We start from the raw sequence: 11,730 nt of genomic DNA on the forward strand, positions 1-11,730 counted from the left end.
GGCTGTAGCTCTTACTTCCATTTGCAGTTTTTGTGTACATGAAATTTTACCAGTGTGAGACTCAATGGAGCGCTTCCACGTCTGTTTTCCCTTCTTTTTTATTCCTGCCAGACCAGGACAAAAAATCCATATTCTAGCTTGAAGGAAAACCATCCACAATGATAAAAACCAATCTGACAGGCCAGATAGATTGGAAACTCAGACCAACCTTTTAGGGGACTGTTCCTGGACTAAAGCGAAGTGACAAGCATAGACCCACACAGCAGGCTGGATTTTATGAACATACATCAGCAGGGTATCTGCTGTGTTCAAAGCAGTCTGCAAGCTGCAAACAAAAAAACCCCCACGTACAGAAAAATTGTTTTTTAAATAATTCAACTTTTCCATAGTCCAATTCTTAGCCATCTTAGGCAGTGCATGTCCCCATCTTGTTTATATTAATGTTCCCCACTTTAATGTTCCCCACTTTAATGTTCCCCAGCTTCATTTTACGACAACAGAGGCAGCACTTTCTCTCCTGTGTTCCTTGTGGGCAAGCGAATTTCTGTATGTGTCTGATACCTTGGATTAGGTTGTCAGTAAATGAGAACATTAACTCCTGGCCAGGCTTCACCCTCCCTTCTCTTCCCACAAGATTTAATTGATCGGTTTCATCACACGCAGCTTAACCTTATGCAAGAACATGAAATGGCATATGGTTTCCATCCCAGAAAGATAATTGACCCCCAGGTGATTTCAGTCAAATGGGAAGAAAAAAAAATATAGTGGGGTTGTTTTTGGAAGGGACAAAAAAGGAAGAAGGAGGGGAATGATTTCACCTCCGGTAGCTTTTTGAACTTTGAGCCTTAAAATCTCAGGTTTGATGAATGCACTCAATCCACTCATTACGGGAAAGCTGAAGCAGGTCTCAGGCTCTCCTGATCATGAAATTGATGCCCTAGGGCACCGGTGTGCACAATGCTTCCTACACCAGCAAGCCCAGTCACTTACTCAGCAAAGAGCTCTCTTGTTCTTTGCTGGCCTGATCACAGAAGCACAGTCTCCCTCAAACAATGCTTGTGTTTAGAGAGATAATGTTGTCCCTGGCTTCCCTTGCCTCCTCTAGGGAGACTAACTCCACAGTACTCCTTTGGACCTTCAGTATAAATTGTTTTACTTGGGCTTCTCTTCCCCATTTGCAAGTTATAAGCTAGTTTTTATGTTTGTTCCCTCTACTTTATGCTTTTCTTTCTGTGACATTGCATCTGTGCTGTACTGGCTGATGTATGATAGGAGAAGAGCTGTTACATTTGTACATCAAATCCTATATCCGTAGTCTGCCCTACACAGTCAAAACATATTTGTAGGCTTTACATCTGATAAAGGTCATCTTCTGAAATGCAGAGGTGCAGAAGAAGCTTCCTGGGTCTGAAGACAGATTAGCTGCAGTGATCTTTGCTGCAGTTCATTTCTTTTGTAGAAGGAGGAGGCTCAACGCATTCTGGATGGGTTCACCATTGCTTAACAAGAACTGTGAATCATGTCAACACGTTGCAGTTGCAGCATGGGAAATTTTGAGCAGGAGCGGGGGCAGGTACTGGAAAAGTTCACAGGGAAGAGGATTTAAGAATATAAATGAACAGTGTGGCACAAAGACCTGTATCCTTCCTCCTCTGTCTTCCACCAACTTGAAGAAGGAAAGATGCAGAAAACAACATTTTTCTTTAACGAGTTCAGATGGGAGACAGAACTCCAAGTATGTCCCTTGCCTACTAGAGGTAGGATGACATGAAATATGAAGCTGTCAAACAGGGAGCGGGACTGATCCAGATCTGACAAGTCTAACATACTGAGCTCAACAATCTTGACTCCCTCCTCCCCAACCCTTCAGCAAGGGTTACATCTCAAGTGTTTATGCAGCACTGAACCATAAACAGCCACATCTCGCCTATAAAATGTTCCCTGGCACCAAATGCAGTGGGGTGGCAGATGCTGTGGTCCTGGGGACCCATGCTCAGAGGAGATTTGCTGGGTAGCACATCTCCTCCTCTTTGACTACCACTTCATTTGACGTTGTGCATTTTCACTGCTCCCCCTTGTTCATACAGGCTGTCCTGCTTTGAGTCCTGGAAGGGACAATGCTGGAGAGGTCTGTCCTCTTGCTATCAAAAAGTCAGAGAGCCAAGGTTGGAAGTGCTGTCGTACACCAGGCGGTTGCCCTTAGATCTCTTTGTAAGAGCATCCCACACTCATTTGCTGGATTTACTTCTGGCTTGGAGACTAAGCCCTTTTGAGTCAGTGAATCCTGGCAAACGTTTCAAGCACCTGCCTTGCTTCTGGCTGAATGCTGAGCAGTGCTACGGTTGGGCTGTTGCGCAGCGTCTTTCAGCCTCTGAAATCCTGGATCTGTTGAGACAGTTCTCCTGCAGCTCCATGGGATGCTCCTTTTGTCACCAACCATCTGCCAGTTCCTTTGGCTGTGCAGGTATAAAGCATGTGTGCCAGCCTGACATAGTGTCAGCACTGAAAATTCCCCAGTAGTGTGTGTTGTGTGCAAACAAAATGCTTCATTCCAAGTGTGGAGGAAATTTTCTAACATTCGGAGAAAAAAGTCCCGCAAGCACCCTGGGGAGAGAGAAAAAAACAGTAACTCTCTTTTTTGCCAATATCGAAAGATCAGGTGATAAAGGGAGGGGAAAAATGTTATTTATGATAGGATCAACACAAAGTTAGTCAGCAAGCTATATGGAGGGGGGGTGATAACATCAAAATCTATGTGTATCAAGTGCAGCCGTGGTAGCAACACATGGCCACCAGGTAGAAATTGTGTGCCAGTGCAAAACTTCATTGGCATTGGCAAAATGGACCTGACCCAATTGGTATTTTCAGAGTCCCAGGAAACATTACAGTAGTACTTTTGAGCTCTTCCTCCAATGAAATAGGTCACAACCATTTATCGCTAACTGAAGAAAAAGTAGGTGAAAGCCACACTTGAAAGAAACAATGTGTTTCCACTACTTGCAATGTGTGGTCGATACTCTAGTAAAATTATCAATGTTTTGCTTTCCCCATCCTGATGCAGAGCTAATGGATTACATCACTGCATTTGGACTAACCAAAGAGACAAAGATGACACACAAAACCATTACTCCAGTGTGCCTGGAATAATACATGATGTTTCCATAGCAGCTGTGCCCAATAGGGTCAGGTAGTTCCCATTTTACAGACAACTTTACTTAATTGCAGGGAACTCTGCAGATAAAATGCTAAGTAATGGCCACTGGTTCCTTTTTCACATACTCAGGTGGTGAGTACGGAAGAAAATTGGCATCAAAGTTTCTCAATATGAGGTTTCTCTTGCCATGGTGAGGCAGCTGGCAAAAGTGGCCAATTATGAGTATATTGGCTTTTGTGTGAGTACATGGAAGAGCCAGGGACAGAAACCTGGGAATCCACTTGTGTGGCTTCATCTTATGGACTCAGAACCATGGAATATCACAGAGGCTGGAAGGGACCTTGGAGATCATCTAGTCCAACCCACTCTGCTCAAAGTGGGGTCAGCTACAACAGCTCAGGGTTGTGTCCAGTCAGGTTTTGAATACCGCCAAGGATGGAGACTCCACAGCCTCTCTTGACAGCCCGTTCCAATGTTCAACCACCCTCCCCCAGTCCAGGAGCTTTACAGGACTCAAATGTTTTCATTTTTCTGCTATTGATTCCCTGATACAGAAGTTGCATATGTGTAGAATAATAACCTTTATTCAGTAGACCAAAAAGTTCTCTTTACAAGACTTGGCAACCTGTTAGTGCCTTAATGAGTGAAGTATCCATAAATAATTGAGCTTTCTCAGCTGAAGCAGGGCGACCCTTGGCCTCAGTATTATTCATCTTATTTAATAAAGGATGTTCTGGTGGTACATTCAGGATCAAGAAGAGTTTTGTTAATGCTGGAGGACGGTACTGATATTGTAGCCAATTAATGTGCCTGTTCCTACTAATGATAAATGGGTCTGTTGTCAGTTCATCTGGCATTGCACCTCCAGCCTTACATAATCGTTTGTGGATATACCCAAGGGTTTTGATAGCTACCATTTCAGCTTTTACAGGTCATCAGAATTCTTCAATAAAGATAGATTTGGTAAATAGTAGTCTGCAGTAGAAAACTGGAGGTGAAAAACCAAAAGTATTCAGGTGATGGTAAGCTCTGTAAAATGGGGCAAAACCTGACTGAGGAAGAATCTTTTTGGTTCTACTTCAACCAAAGTTCAGAGAGAGGACAAAAGGAAAATGCATCTAAGGTGGATCCAGGCTGGTTTAGCCTTCATGGGTTAATAGCTCATTTGAAACTGACGTTTTCAGTGGTTCTGAAATTGCAGGAAGTGGTCTGAGGCCGAGAGGGAATAATGACTCAAGGAGACATAATTTCTAGGGAGGAACTGAGGTCCTGCAGTTCTGCTTTGGAGGAAACACAAGCCACAGAATGAAATTCCCCGCAGTTTCAAGGTTAGCAGAGAAGCTGGTGGCTGGAGGAGAGAAATCTGAGGAGGGAAACAGAAGATATGAAACAATCTCTGTGTGTCTGTGTGCGTGCAATGTTGTGCCACATAGCCAACGCCTTTTGTCCCTTAGCCAGGAATCTGAGCTGAAAACTCCTTTTGCAAGGTCCTTGCAAGATGCATAACAGCTCTCCTATTCAGGGTATTTAATGTTAAAAAGTTCATGTTAACTCAACATGGAAACGTTGGGATCTGGGCTTTGAATTGTTTCAATGGTTACCGTCCTCATTTAGATAACGGACAGGCAGAAGAGGGAGGTAGGGAGAGGCTCTGCTCATCTTGACATTCTACCAGATGAGAAGACAGTGATGGCCATGTCCAGCTTGCACCACTCTCGTTGCTACTTCTGATGGTTTTCTATCAATACACTCACGTCTGAGAATTATGGACCAGCTGTTCACAAAGACCAAAGCACACCATTACAAATCAATCCCACCAAATCATCAGAGGCACAAAAGTTAGCTCTAGCCTAAATTTAATCAGCAAATCTCCCTGGAGTCAGTGGAGAGAGGCGCGTCTGGAGGGCAATTCAGAGCAGGAATCTGACTGCAAGGGCAGCATTAACCTTTATCACTCTTCTCCCTTTGCCAAGAATCAACGGGATCAATTCGTAGCTGAGCGGAGAAGACTTATACTGGCTAAGGAGCAGTCCCAGTATCAATAAAGCTACCACAGTGTGCTCTCTGTATCACAGAACTGCCATATGTCTCCACTTATGGGGATTGGGCATGGAGACTGTGGAGGGAATTGCTTTCCTGGGCAGGTTAATGTAACAAAAAGTGAGCAGCTCTGCAGCCGTTAATCTCCCTAAAGCCCATAGTCTCAGCCCTCCTATGCTTTACTCTGTGCTATGCTTCATTATGGAGTCTTTAAACACCTAAGCTAAAGAAAGTAATTTAAAAAGAAAACACAACTTTGGCTCCTTATAGTCGGATTTTTGGAGAAGAAGTAAAGTTCCTCTTGGGTTAAACTTATTAAATTTTTGTAATTTTGTTTATATAATATTACAAATTCCAAGAGCTACGGATTAGACACCCAAAATTAATACCCAACTCTAGAATATTTATTAACTCAAGGTAAATTAAGTTATTTAGAATTGTGAGCTTTAACCATTACAACATTTTTTTTCTTTTTATTTTTCTTCCAAATATGGAACTCCTACTTCCAATTTAGTAACAAGATCTGACAGTTCTGTTCTTATTTTTGATAATAATCTTACTCACTCACAGTACTCCAGGAGCTACAGCTTCAAGAAGAAAACATAAATGAATGCTTGGAGTATATAAAAATACTTTCATTTAATACCTTAGTTTTTTGGGACTTCTTTGTTTTACTTTTTTTTTTTTTATCATCAAGAGGCATCCAATACCAATTTTCTTTATTTTAATTATGTCTGGAATATACTGCTCATTGTAAACAAAACACATAGTGATTTAACAGCCCAGTGGGTTAAGACACATACTCTATATTTCCATTCATTTACTCATAGAATTTTGTGAGGACTCACCAGATGCCTTTGAATAATCTCAACTTTTCTTTGCACTGTGATTTTTCTTTTCCTTATTGAATTAATATTATAAATACATTAATGGAGCTGTTGGTGGAGAGAAAATGTACTGTTTCAGTTCTTTCGCTGCTGTAAATCAGCATAGTGCCATTTACATCAGCGAAGCTACTATTTACCCCAGCTGAATATCTCCTTCTTCAGTTCTAATATTAACTCAGTTAAAAATAGGAGATTTATATTTAAACCTTTGCTTCCTGAAGTAACAGTGGGTGGGCCAACTTGTAACATGATCAACATTATCTCTACTGGAATCCATTTATGTCAGCTCCTAACAATCAAAACACAATGGCTTTTTGGAATTGCCATTGCTTTAATTTTTACAAAAAACCCCAAGAATATTAATTAAAAAAAAAAAAAAGTGAGCCCTGATACAGTGTGAATGCATGTGCATAAGCAGCATACGACATGAAAGTGTTGGCATCCTGGTATGCAACCCACTCCTGAAGCAGTACCTGTGGAAAGGGGTGGTGTGCTGGCTTTATATATGGGGAGTCGCAATAGTGAAGTGGGGAGATCTCAGAATCCTGTTGTCAATGCATAGCTTGTGATTTAACGCACAATTTAGTTTTATAATACACTTAGAGACATTTGAGAGGCCCAGAGCCATTTGAGATGCCCAAACTTATTTAAGAGACTGGCAGAGAAGCTTCAGGATCTGCAGGAAACCCATGTCTTTGGATGGCAGCTGAAGGACAACCAGAATAACGAGGGCATCTCTAGTGGCACTGGACAGTTTTGTGTGGACAGCTGAGCTAGGCTGTGTCTTACATCTGCAGTCACCATTTTTCAAGGTATTTTTTGATAACACTGAGGGGCATGCTAATTGTGACCTATCAGAAGCTGTTGGCCTTTAGCAAGATCATATACTGGCTCATTTTCACTGCTGTGCCACGTATTACACCTGTGAGTGTTGTCACTAAACTGAGTGACATTACCGAATATGCCTCACAGTAAACTTATATATAGATTTAAGTGCCTACAAAATTGAGAGTTGTGTTCAAGTCCCCATTAAATATTGAGCTGCTAAAAAAATGATCAGGACATTACCAAATTAAATTTAAAGTGTCTGAACAATATGGACCATGGGACTGAGACAGTCATTTTCTGATGTATGTTGAAGCAATCAGACTTATCCAGGTGTCAGATACAGGAATCTCTCTCCTTTAATTTCTTTAAAAAGACCAATATAAGTCTGTGAAAACTACAATATTTTAGTGATATCTTAAAATAAGTAAACATGCTTTATTACCAGCATTAAACATGAAATCTAGAAAAGAAGAAGAAAAATTGTTGTTAGAAGGTTTGTCCCATGAAAAACATATTTTTTCTTTCTCCAGATTTAAATATGTATGCATACTAACTTAGGTCCAATTTCATTCCACGTAGCTTGAAGCACCTCACATTTGGTGTACAGTTGCTCCTCATCCAGTCTTTGAGACCACATTTAAACTGTGAAGCCACCCATGGATTTTGGCATGCCCTGCATATCTTGGGTAGGAACGAGCCTGGAACATGCCATAACTCTGTTCTGGTTGCCCAGGTTCCTCTGAAAATCAAAACATGGGAAGGCAGCTTGGGCATGGCTGTCCTGTAGGTATGAAGGTATATATCCATTTCTCCGTATCAATACAGACATAAAGACAGATACCAGTTGCTGTCTGATGAGATCGTAGCCCGGGGAGAACATGCTTCTGATGTAGGTTACTTTAGTTAAGTGCTCACAGATAGGGGGAATCTGGGTCTTTGAACTTATGAAGGATCCTACATGGACAACCCTGACAGCTGCCATACAAACAACATTTACAAATCCATGCCAGTCTTTTCTGACACCCAACACCTGGCTCCTTTTCTGTAGTGAGAATGGCTGGACCATTGCAGTGGCGCACTGATTTTTGTGGATGGTGAACACAAAAAGGGGATTGAGAAGAGGCCACCCGAGTTATTCTGACACATGACTTGAGTGCTTTCTATTCTTAGACAAATGAGGATCTGAAGTATGTAAGTACATTATCATTGTTTTTTAGATTTATTTGTAAAAATGAGAGAAAGAAATAAAACTCTTAATCTATCATGGGTATGGGATTTACACATTTATAATTTTCTTTCAATGTGTGTTTGTACTTAAGTAGAGTTGATAAATCAAGCTATTTCTTGTGATATTTTAAAGCATCATTATTTGTCTCTTGATTCCATCCTTTTTCTTTAAAGAAATGAAAAGAGCAAAACCCATGAAATTATATTTACAGTGTCATTTTAAATTTATTGCCTAATAAATAGTGATCACTTGGAAAATCCATTTTTTTCTCTATTGTTAACAAGAGATTTAACCAAAGTGATTGAATCAAGATGAGAAATGATCCCAGGTTCCTGAAGCTTGAATAAATGACATTGCCAATGTTAATGTGCTGTTCTGGAAGTTCATTTGATGTATAAGAAATAATCTAAATATAATTTCATGGCAGCTCGTATACTGCTTAGCATAATTTATTCTTGACTGCAGAGCTTCCGTTCTCTGTGTTTCACCAGGATTTCCAACTCACCAAATACTCACCAACACTTACCTTTTTACTCTTCTGCACTCCCTGTACAAGCAAAAATAACATTTTTTTTCCCAATAAATACAAACTGTATGTTGACTGCCAAATTGACAACTTTATCTTGACATCCACCAACACTTTTGTTTAATGAGCGTAACCACCGATTTTTACATTATCATGTGGATCTACTCCTTCTGACTCATCTAATGATGCTGCATAAGATGCCTTTTAGAACTGCATTATCCCCCATAAAACATTATTTGTGTGTAACAAATAATAAATAGAACTTGTCAGCCACAGAATACTGTACCTCAGTTTTCCAAATGAGTGCACATCCCAAAACATTTAAAAAGGACAAAAGGCAATTAATGGAAATTTGAAATTTTCTTAAAGTGCTACATATATCAAGGCTTTAACTAGCCATAGATAAAGATTTAGAAACACAATTAAGTTTATTTCTACAACTTCAAATCAGAAACTCCATACTTCAAAGTACAGAAACAAATCAACAAGAGCTGTAATGGCCTGACTTGTAAGGACAAGGCTGAGTCCTCTGATATTTCTGGGTTTGAAATCCAGCACAGGAGAATGTCTTTTTTTCAGATAGGGTTCAAAGTATAGCTTTATATTTCAAGGATGTACTGATTCTCCTTTGGTTTTAAACAATAAGCATATGCTTGTATGCTTCCCTCGGTGCAGGGTATAATTATGTTCAGATTATAGTGTTTATATAGTAATGAGACTAGCCTGAATTCTTGTAGCTTTGGGCAAGTTCTTGAAAATACACGTTGTAACAGTGACATGCAGATTGTTCTTGATATGTCTTTATTAAAATAAATGTGTTTTAAGGAATGTTTAGATTTCTGACTATAGCTGACTGATTTGGTAGAGATTGGTATAGCAATAATGTCATTATATCAAGCCTCTTTTCTTTTTATTTTGGGGATTCCCAGAGATATTTCAATAAAAGAAACTATAGTCTAGGCATCTCAACTGTGTTAGAGGGAGAAAACAAGTTTTTTCAGGACAAATGAAAAGTGTGGCGAGGCAATAGTGGAGCACTCGGATTTCCTTTCAGAAAAGAAAAGAAATGAAAAGCCTCTGAGTGGTAAAGTGGAGCAGTTGGACATTTTCTTAGACATGCAGATTTGCAAAGGACGTTGATGACACCATGAAATATCTGCATATCTCCAGATAGGAGCTTTTGTATCATAATTTGTTCAGCAGCTATTAAAATATCTCATTCCCGGAAGAAAAAGCCCTCATAAGTATCAGGACTTTCTTAAAAAGAGGAACAAAAACTCAATTGCCACAAATTGTACTTTTTAAAAGACCGATCAACCTAACCTAGACTTTTTGACAGCTATGGAAACAAGCCAAGATTATATTAAAAGTTGGTACTGTGCTGAGGGTAACCATTCCCTGCCAGATCTATTGCGTATACCCTGCTGTGCGCATGGGTATTTACGGATATGTCTATACAACATATCCAGTCAAGGAAAAAAAAATTATGGGAAGGTGTGCTAATATCTGGTTGTCCATGGTTAAAACATAGAGTGTTAATACATTGTCCTAGCAAATGAAAGTGAAGGACATAAATGAAGGGTTATTCCCATAGTGATTCAGTAGGTCAAAGACGTTAATCAGTACTACATATCTGCTGGAGAAGAGTGAATGGGGGATCCATTTGTCTTGGTTCCCCAGGGTTACTAATAGTAAATCGTATCCACCTCTACCGGTATAGGGAACCCTGACAACCGGGGGGAATTTGAGTTATCTGAACCATGCGTGTCCCCACGTCAGCAGGATGGGGATTTACATTGGAAATAGGAATTGGTTTATAACCTTGCAGAAATGCACAAGATTAATAAATGGATCTTCTCGGTACGTCTGGCCAGTTTTGGGTTCCTGCAGAAACGTTGCCACATAAGGATCTCCTCTGAGGTACTCAGATATCAGTGTCATTAGCCTGGCAGACAGACCTCTGTATTGGGGAAGCAAGGTCAGTGCTCCTGGGACAATAGGAGACATAAAGGTTCGATAATAATATCTTATTATTCTATCAAATGATGTCTGCAGAACACTTTAAAATCATTATGTGAAGGACAAAGGATGCTATATATATAGAGGCATAAAGGCTGACATTTCCACAGTGCATTTAATTAACAGAATTTCACGCCACCCTGGCCTTTGGAAGAAAAATAATCTCTGGTTGCACACTGGGCACGTTGAGCTTCCATAATAAACACACAGGGAACCCCTGTAAGGCATCTGCTGAATCAAGGCTATTGTTTTGCTGGTGCCATGTCCTCACAGACCCCGAGGTTGAAAGACCTTCTATAAAAGTGAAATCTGTTTTGCTTACTACAAGTAGGGGGTTGGTGGAGACAAGAAACAGCAGCAGTAATCGATCATTTTTATTAACGGTGCTTCTCAAGCTGTTGGAGCTCTTGACATAGCTGAATTTCAGTGAGGAAACAGAATTTGTCTAGGTAGGAATATTTTCCCTGAGCCAGTACAAGCGCTGTTCATGGGAAGTGTTGTGGTTCCTTTTGTTAAGGAGTGGTCAAATGAACACTAATTAGCACATTTTTTACTGGTTCCTACTAAGGAATTGACATTTTCTGCTTCTGCTGGCAGTGCTTCAAGGTACCCAGGCTCCAAAATTAACCCACCACAAAATAAAGCCACTTACTGCTCCATATCAGGGTTCACCCTTATTGTTATGGAAAAGGGACAGAGGAGATGATCAGAAATCATCATCTGACCATGCTCTTAGTTCACACATTGTATCCCACATGGTTTGCTCTCTCTATGATCATCTTTCAGTTTTGGATCCTACTCTGCAGCAGAAAATTAAGGGCGGTGGTGTGGCCTAGTGTGGAGACCACAGGGCTGAGATATGGTAAAGTAATCTTACATCTACTCTGGATTTACAAGGGTTTGATAGATTATATCAGTCTATCTTGCCCATTTATATAATGAAACTAATAAGATTGAACGGTATTTGTAGAAGACATTGAGATAAATAGAATAAAAATACCCCTTACGGGTATGGTTTTATTATCTTTTTTTTTTTGTTCCTTAATGA

General features: G+C 40.2%; 1 protein-coding gene across 1 annotated transcript in view; it reads left to right on the plus strand.

Moving 5' to 3' along the window:
- TENM4 (teneurin transmembrane protein 4) overlaps window positions 1-11,730 on the plus strand; it is a 619,397-nt gene that overhangs the window by 85,080 nt on the left and 522,587 nt on the right. The window contains exon 2 of the mRNA XM_009323472.1: window positions 7,958-8,100. The gene's annotated coding sequence lies outside the window, so the exon portion shown is untranslated. The remainder of the gene's footprint in view (window positions 1-7,957; window positions 8,101-11,730) is intronic.

The sequence above is a fragment of the Pygoscelis adeliae genome, unplaced genomic scaffold, assembly GCF_000699105.1.
Source record: "Pygoscelis adeliae isolate BGI_AS28 unplaced genomic scaffold, ASM69910v1 Scaffold84, whole genome shotgun sequence".
NCBI lineage: Eukaryota > Metazoa > Chordata > Aves > Sphenisciformes > Spheniscidae > Pygoscelis > Pygoscelis adeliae.